Raw genomic sequence first — 9280 nt, 5'->3', positions numbered from 1 at the left:
TCAGGAATTTTGGGGTCTTCAGCCGGCTTAACCACCTTGGGTTTCTTGCTAGGCTTTGCCTTTCCACTGCAAGGATCGGGGGAGGTTAGTACAAATATAAAAAGTGCAAGAAGTAGGAAATAAAATAGTTACCCTGGGGCAGTCTTGAAAGCCGGAAGATTGGTCTGCGATGAGTCACCAGAAGAGGAACGAGAAGTCCCCTAATAGTTTGAATTCGAAGAATTAAGTGGCCGACAAATAATACCAGCCAGGGGATAGAAAGAGTTTAAGTTAGGAAGGACCTCGTTTCGGCGTTTCCGCGATGCTGGTGTGTTCGGTAAACCGGAGGATAACTATCCATCTCCGCTGGTCCGGGTTTGTCGCCGTCCCTCGTGCTGCTGTTGCTTCAAAAGAAAGTGAGGATCCAAATGAGCTAAGGGGTGTGAAAAGCTTACTTTCTAGATTAGTCTTCGAATTTTCTGACTTGGCAAAGGCTCCGAGTTGGAGGAAATAATCATTACCTCTTCTTCGACTGCTTGGTTGGCCCCCGTGTCATCCTGATGATAATCAGTGTCAATAAGATGGTTGAATAAGGAGCAAAGGGAATCAAGGGCTACCTCTGACTCAGCAGTGTCGTCCAAGTCAAACAGCCCGGAAGTGCTTGGTTTCTTTTTATTCTTCTTGGCGGTTTTTGCTTTGGCTCTGGCTCTCTCGGCAGCTTCATGATCATACTTTTTATTCCAAAAAGTGGATCCAACCTGTGCAGGTTGACGAAGTCAAATTAATAGAACAGATGAATAATCAGGTAAAATAAATGGTTCGGATACGAACCGCTGGTGGCGGGTTAAGGGTGCAGAAAGGGTTTAATCCCACTTTGCTACAGCTTGCCAGACTCTGATACGTCTCCAACGTATCTATAATTTTTGATTGTTCCATGCTATTATATTATCAACCTTGGATGTTTTATATGCATTTACATGCTATTTTATATGATTTTTGGGACTAACCTATTAACCCAGAGCCCAGTGCCAGTTTCTGTTTTCCTTGTTTTAGGGTTTCGAAGAAAAGGAATATCAAACGGAGTCCAAACGGAATGGAACCTTCGGAAAAGTTATTTTTAGAAAGAAAGCAATACAAGAGACTTCGAGTGCACGTCAGGGGATCAACGAGGTAGCCATGAGGCAGGGGGCGCGCCCACCCCCTTGGGTGCGCCCTCCACCCTCGTGGCCCCCTGATGTATTTCTTCCGCCTATATATATATCCATATACGCTAAAACTATGGGAGAGCACAATAGATCGGGAGTTCCGCCGCCAGAAACCTCCATAGCCACCGAAAACCAATCTAGACCCGTTCAGGCACCCCGCCGGAGGGGGAATCCTTATCCGGTGGCCATCTTCATCATCCCGGTGCTCTCCATGATGAGGAGGGAGTAGTTCTCCCTCGGGGCTGAGGGTATGTACCAGTAGCTATGTGTTTGATCTCTCTCTCGTGTTCTTGAGGTGGCACGATCTTGATGTATCGCGAGCTTTGCTATTATAGTTGGATCTTATGATGTTTCTCCCCCTCTACTCTCTTGTAATGGATTGAGTTTTCCTTTGAAGTTATCTTATCGGATTGAGTCTTTAAAGATTTGAGAACACTTGATGTATGTCTTGCCGTGCGTATCTGTGGTGACAATGGGATATCACATGATTCACTTGATGTACTTTTTGGTGATCAACTTGTGGGTTCTGTGACCTTGGGAATCTATGCATAGGGGTTGGCACATGTTTTTGTCTTGACTCTCTGGTAGAAACTTTGGGGCACTCTTTGAGGTTCTATGTGTTGGTTGAATAGATGAATCTAAGATTGTGTGATGCATATCGTATAATCATACCCACGGATACTTGAGGTGACATTGGAGTATCTGTCGGCGTTCTGGGAACGGGGGTCCTCAGACTTGCCTGCCTGCGGCCTGCGGTGTGGCTCAAGTGGGGGCCCAGCGCGGCCCATCTTCATCAGCACAAGCTCAAGACCCTCACGAGGGGCCAAGCCTCGCGGGGTGGACGACCAGAAGCTTCCTCAGAGGCAGCCTCATCAGGCAGGCTCGCGAGGAGGCGGAGAGATCAAGGCAGGGGTACCTCGCGAGGAACCCGTGACGCAAGCCATGACGATAGAGACCAAGCGGGCGCCAGGCGGGCGCCGACCAACGCAGCGCCAAAACCCTCGCCCAGTGCGGCTCTGTCATGGCGACGTTGCCTTCCTTTCTCGCCCAGCGAGGGCTGCTTGAGCGCTAAAGGGGACCTCCCGAGCATCGCGATTCGGGGGCTCTTACCGGACCTCGGGCCGCTCACCTCCTGGCCTTGACCACGGCATCGTGACCTGGCATACCAGCGACGGCTGAAGCCTGACTGGGGACTGGGACCTGTCAGCCTAGAGCGCCAAGTCCTCGTGAGGATAGAAAGGGGGAGCCGAGCCAAGACAGGACAAGCACCTCGCTTTGATTGATATTAAGGATGTAGTATTCATAAAAGACATGGCAGGCGCCTTACATACCCCCACATGATGTTGCTTTGATTCCTCGCAAGGAACAAGAGTACTAATCCTAAGGAACGCTAATCACCCGCACCTCCGCAAGGGACGCCATTATCAACAGTGGGCTGCCCGACACCGGCGCCAACCCCATCCAGATCAGTGGCATCGGCGGCTGGACGCAGCTGCCCCACTCCAAGCACCGCGCGAGCTCGGGGGCTCCTAGCTGTCGTCGCTCGTCTTCGGAGTCGCGAGGAGCTCGGGGGAGCCGCTAGATTCCCCAGCTCCTCCGCTGCTGCCTGAGGAGCCGCTGGAGGGCCGATGGGCGGGTCAGGTCCTCGTCAGTTCGTTGCCCCCGCCGCTCTCCCTGGGGCAGCACTCCAGCCGGCGCCCTTCAGTGCCGAAGACAGCTGGCTAGCCCGATGCAGCTCCAGCGACCCCAGTACATCTGAAGTTAGAGATGGAAACGGGAAATCACGATGCAGCAGCAATAACAAATGCCGGAATAAAAGAGATAGCACAAAGAGCACGGCAGTAAACGCCGGATTCAAAAGCTCTCGGCCAGGTTAGCAAAAGCCGCCCCCTAAAGGCGCCAGAGACGAACTGGCCAGCCTAAACAAAATTCTGGACCAAATATGTCAGGTCCATAGCACCTGGCAAACCAGCCAATCATACCCACAAAGAATGTTGGGTCTTCAAGCAGTCCGGCAAGCTCAACGCCGTACACAAGGGGGAGGATACACCAAGCGAAGATGAGGATGAGCCTCTCAAGGAAGACACTGGGGAACAAAAGAAATTTCCACCAGAAGTCAAAACAGTAAACATGTTACACGTCATCAATGGCAGAAACAAAACGTCACTCCCAGAAAAATACGCCCGAAGGCCTATCACCGCGGAGTCCTGCCACTGGTCGTCTCAACCGATCACTTTCGACCATCGTGATTACTCAGCAAGTGTCTGATGTGCAGGATGGGCTGCCCTAGTATTAAACCCAATAATTCACGGATACCACTTCTCACGAGTCCTGATGGACGGTGGCAGCAGTCTAAACCTGATATACCAGGATACAATCCGCGAAATGGGGATAGACCCAACAAAAAATTGCCATAGCAATATTACCTTTAAAGGAGTAACGCCAGGCCCAGGGGCTCATTGCACAGGCTCCTTGCTACTAAAAGTTATATTCGGCTCCCCCGATAACTTCCGTAGCGAACATTTAACCTTCCACATCGCTCCGTTTCAAAGTGGCTATCAAGCACTACTCGAACGCGACGCTTTCGCTCGCTTTAACGCAATACCACACTACGCTTCCCTCACACTCAAGATGCCCGGTCCATGTGGCATCATTACAGTGAACGGAAGTATTAAGCGATCTCTGCGCATCGAAGAGCGTGCGGCTGCCCTGGCAGTCGCACACTAAAAACGGCCTCACCAACTAAAGCATTTAGCAGGTCGTCACGACCTCGGACACGGTTAGACGAGTCCGGCGCAGCCATATGCAATTTTTACCGGATCAATGATCACACCCCTATTACAAATACAAGGGGCTCAACGTGCGCAGACAAGCGGCAATTCTTACTTACCTTGAATTATACATGATTTCTTTAAAAAACTATCTTTTTGCACAACAGCTTTTTTCACCTAAGCTCCTCTCTTTTACAGACAATCATCGTGCTACACCTGTCCAGGATACGGCACAACGAAGACACAGGCGCAGACGTGCAGCAGGGACCCGCTCCAAGGATTCTTTTTAGATTAAGACCCTGCGTAAACCTTTTTTACTGTCTCTTGTTGATACATATCCACCGAATTCTCAGCACAGTCGAGAAGGATGCTGGCGTCTTGGCATGTGGCCACGTCAGAATAATGCACGTACCTGGACACAAGGGGCTTCTTACGAAGGGCGCTATCTAGGCCCGGGTTATACCATAAAGACCGAATACATTAGGGAGTGTTCGGCGTCGCGAGTTTGGCCTTATATGCATCAGCTCCGAATCATTATCTTTGGTCAAATGTTGGGTTTGCCCAGCTCCTGTGTTTTTGTGCCTTATGTTCCACTTTACCGGCTAAGGTAGCACCAGGAGAATTTCTGCGATTGTGCCCTGGTTCATCCGGACGAGCACCTTAGTAGAGAAAGCCAAAAACTGACTGTCATGATATAGCGTGAGACTGGTCAACCACTCGGTGACCTATCGGAATGTTATAATTCCTCCGCCTTAACGAAGGGTCGTTTCCCGGCCAAGCATGTACGTACCCCGCGATCGGGAGAATGCGGAGCCACCAGGGGCTATCTAGTAGCCCCACTGTCAAACTCCTATGGCTAAGTGAAAGTGTTAAAGCATTATAGTCAGGTTGCCTTGCTCGCTACGCTATCACCTCCTTAATAGGACCAAGACGTTGGGTTAAGTGTGAACAAGCGATTTTTGCGAACACCCCTGCATTTTATGCGTGGGGGTTGAAGCCGACGGCTGCAATCTTTTAGGTTATACACAGGTATACATAAACGGCCGCACTGGAGGCATCATACTACTTTCAGGCAAAAGTATAAAAATAACCTTATAAAAAGTTGATGAAAGCATTGTGCTTACAATGAAAATACATATCACTCAAACATAATATTTTTCGAGCACCGGGCCTCTATCAAACAAGCACCCTCGAGAACCTCCTCGAAATAGTGCTCGGCAGCCACCCAGCCTATTGCCGATCCCTACGCCGCAACAGTGGTAGCGTCCATCTCTGCCCAGTATGCTTTAACACGGGCAAGGGCCATCCGCGAGCCTTCTATGCACGCCGACCTCTTCATCACATTAATGCGCGACACCGCATCAAGGAACTGCTGCACTAAGCTGAAATAGCTGTTCAGCTTTGGTCTTTCCGGCCATAGCTGATCCACAACAGACCTCATGGCGAGTCCGGACAACCTATTCAGTTCGGCCCATTCGGCTAGCTGGTTAGTCAATGAAAGCGGACGCTCTGGAATGTGGAATTGCGTCCAGAACAGCTTGTCCACTTCACGGTCTGTCTGACCATGGAAGTACTTGGCCGCATCGGCAGCGCTCGCCGCCAAATCCATATACGCATCCGCCGAACTCCACAGCCGATCTCGAGGGGCATACCGAGGATCTCCGAACTTCCTCCGTAACATGAAGGGTTTCCCAGCCGCAATATCCCCGGCTTCCCACAGCTCCTCCTTCTTCGCTCTCATAGTAGAACGGGTGTCTTTGTCCGCCGCCGATGCCTTCTCAAGGTCCGTTGCCTTCGCTCAGTTTTCTTTTTCAAGGAACCCGCAACGGTCGGCAGTGTCTTTTAATTCTACGGCCATCTTGGCCATCTTCTCCTGGCTCTCACAATGTGCGTCCTTCTCGGCTTTCAACTCTTCGGCTGCCTTCAAAGCAGCCGCATTACTAATCCTCGCTTGTTCCTTGGCTCGGGCAAGTTCCGCCCGCAAGGCTTCCATGGTGGCAGCTCCATCTGCAGTCACAACATATTAAAGATACTGGCATTATGCTGCTCTTACTATGTGGCGTTCACCGGATAATAACACTTACCCTGTGCCTCGTCAAGCCTCTTGTTAACAAGCTCGATGTCGGCGTCTGCCGCATCCAGTTGTCGTTTTAATTGGGCAAACTCCCTAGTCTGGCTAGCCACCGGAGCTCCCACCACCTGCACATAAAGGCAGTTTGGTTATTGCCTAGGAATATGATCCTCTGTTCGCTCCCGTTCTCGACGACAACCAGAGTCTCAGGGGCTACTATAACATGTGCAGTACTATCACATATTATCTCACATACCTCAAAGCCTGTCAATAGACTCATAAAGGCTTCATGTAATCCGCTTTCAGCAGACGAGATTCTCTCCATCACCATACCCATCAGCGTACGGTGCTCTTCTGAGATGGCCGCTCGCCCCACCAACTCCCTCAGAACGTCCGACCGCACACCAGACGGTGCCGGACTCATTCGTATGCTCTCTTCGGGAGCCGCCGGACACTGGGGACTTTGGGGGTCTACGGGATAATCTTCTGGCCTCACCGGATCCGGAGAGGCCCTCCGCGATGACACTTCGGGGTCGCCCGCTTCTGGAGCGGAGGAGTCTGGGGGAGGCGTTTCGCTCTCCATCATCTCTGGAAGAAGATCCCCCGAAGACGAGCTCATTTGAGAGGGGCTGAGGCCCGAACTGCAAGATAGATGCGGTGGTTATTTTCTCAGAGGAAAAAGATAGCCTACCCTTACTATTGAAATATTTTGGATCACTTACGACTCGTTGGAGGGCTGACCCCCCCGTGGACTCTGTGCGGCAGAAGCACCCCCCAAGGCAGGACCCTCAGTGGGAGACCTCTTCTCTTGTTTGGAGGCTTCGGCTTCTGGATCCTCGGAAGCAGTCCTTTTCCTCCCCCGATCGTCCTCCTTCCTGGAGATGCTCGTTCCCTCGGTTGGAGCGGATAGCGATGGGGGCCCACGTCCGCCCGTATTATCTCCCTCGGTATCTTCCTTCAAGGGCTCCGGGCAAGGTGCGACCTTGAGCATCTTCTCCAATACCGGATTTTCCAAACCCTCAGGGAGGGGGGCCAAACACCGAATCATCTTCACCTTTGTTAGCCAGTCCTGGTCAAAAAGCGAACTCTTAGAAATAACTTCGAATAAAAGACATCGTGTTCGGCTAGAGGATTTCTTACTTGTTCGGCGGCACGGTTACTACTCAGGCCCACGTCCTCGGTGATATCCGGACATTCCACTTGAGGTCCGAAGAATGACTTGTATATCTCCTCCTGCGTCAGGCCAAGGAAACTTTGAATGGCACGTGGCCCCTCTGGGTTGAACTCCCACAAGCGCAGGGGCCGGCATTTCCAAGGCTAGACTTGACGAACCAGCATAACTTGTATTACCGCAACCAAATTAAAATCTCCCTCGAAGAGATCTTGGATGCGGCTTTGCAGTATAGGCACGTCCTTGGATGGACCCCAGCTCAGACCCATGCTAATCCATGACATCAGTTGTGGTGGGGGGCCCGGGCGGAAAGCGGGGGCAGCCGCCCACTTGGCACTTCTGGGAGCCGTGACGTAAAACCACTCCCGTTGCCATAATTCGGAGCACTCTGGAAAGGAACCTTTCGGCCATGGAGCTCCTGCCATCTTGCCTATTGATGCACCTCTGCATGCTGCATGTTGCCCCTCGATCATCTTCGGTTGTACTTTAAAGATCTTGAGCCACAGGCCGAAGTGAGGGGTCACACGGAGGAAGGCCTCACACATGACAATAAATGTCGTGATGTGGAGAAAGGAGTCCGGAGCTAGACCGTGGAAATCTAGCCCGTAATAGAACATCAAGCCCCTGACGAAAGGATCCAGAGTGAGGCCTAGACCTCAGAGGAAGTGGGAGACGAACACAATGTTCTCGTTGGGTTTGGGAGTAGGGACAACCTGCCCTTGAGTAGGCAGCCGATGCGAACCTCGGCGGTCAGGTATCTGGCCTCCCTCAACTTCTTAATGTCCTCTTCCATCACGGAGGAGGGCATCCATCGGCCTTGAAGGCTGGATCCGGACATGATTGAAGATCCGGAGCACCTAACCTGGGCTTTGGGTGTTAGAACTCGAGGCAGAGGAAGGGTTCGATTGAGCACGAGAGAGAAAAAGCAAAAACCCCGCCCCTTTATAAAGAGGGTGAATATCAAGCGTCCTCTCCATATCCGTTTAGGACTTGCCTATAATCTAGGAGTCCTAGACATGGTTGGGTTACCCACGCCCGTATTGATGAGAATCCCGTAATTGGGGGAACATGATCTCCGCTTCGGCAAGACGTGTCACGAAACCGCCTCGCGTTATGTGTGGAGCTGGTTGAAAGAAACGGTTCGAATAATCACCGGGCCATGACGTAACGTCATGCTGCCAAAACAAGCCAACAAATTAGATCTGCGAAAGCGTTATTCTCTCTGCGGTGGAATGTGGAACTTATTTTGCAGGGTCGGACACTATCCTCGTATTCAACTTCTTCTATAATGTATTCGGAGAAGGAACCCGCCTTGCAATGCCGAAGACAACTGCGCGCCGGACTCATTGTCATTGAAGCTTGGTTCAGGGGCTATTGAGGGAGTCCTGGATTAGGGGGTCTCCGGACAGCCGGACTATCTCCATTGGTCGGACTGTTAGACTATGAAGATACAAGATTGAAGACTTCGTCTCGTGTCCGGATGGGACTCTACTTGGCGTGGAAGGCAAGCTAGGCAATACGTATATGGATATCTCCTCCTTTGTAACCGACCTTGTGTAACCCTAACCCTCTCCGGTGTCTATATAAACCGAAGGGTTTTAGTCCATAGGACGAACAATCACAACATACAATCATACTGTAGGCTGGCTTCTAGGGTTTAGCCTCTCTGATCTCGTGGTAGATCTACTCTGGTAACACCCATATCATCAATATTAATCAAGCAGGACGTAGGGTTTTACCTCCATCAAGAGGGCCCGAACCTGGGTAAAACTTCGTGTCCCTTGCCTCCTGTTACCATCCGGCCTAGACGCACAATTCGGGACCCCCTACCCGAGATCCGTCGGTTTTGACACCGACAGGGGGCTTCCAGGAGGCCCGCGAGGCAGGGGGCGCGCCCAGGGGGATAGGGCGCGCCCTCCACCCTCGTGGATAGTGGGTCGCCCACCTCTGGTGCTTTCTTCGCCCAATATTTTAAATATATTCCAAAACTGACTTTCATGGAGTTTCAAGACTTTTGGAGTTGTGCAGAATAGGTCTCTAATATTTGCTCCTTTTCCAGCCCAGAATTCCAGCTGCCGACATT

Source organism: Triticum urartu, chromosome 5A (genome assembly GCF_056163025.1).
Source record: "Triticum urartu cultivar PI428250 chromosome 5A, HENAU_Tu73, whole genome shotgun sequence".
Lineage (NCBI taxonomy): Eukaryota > Viridiplantae > Streptophyta > Magnoliopsida > Poales > Poaceae > Triticum > Triticum urartu.
The sequence above is the reverse complement of the archived record's forward strand: the minus strand, read 5'-3'. Positions refer to the sequence as shown.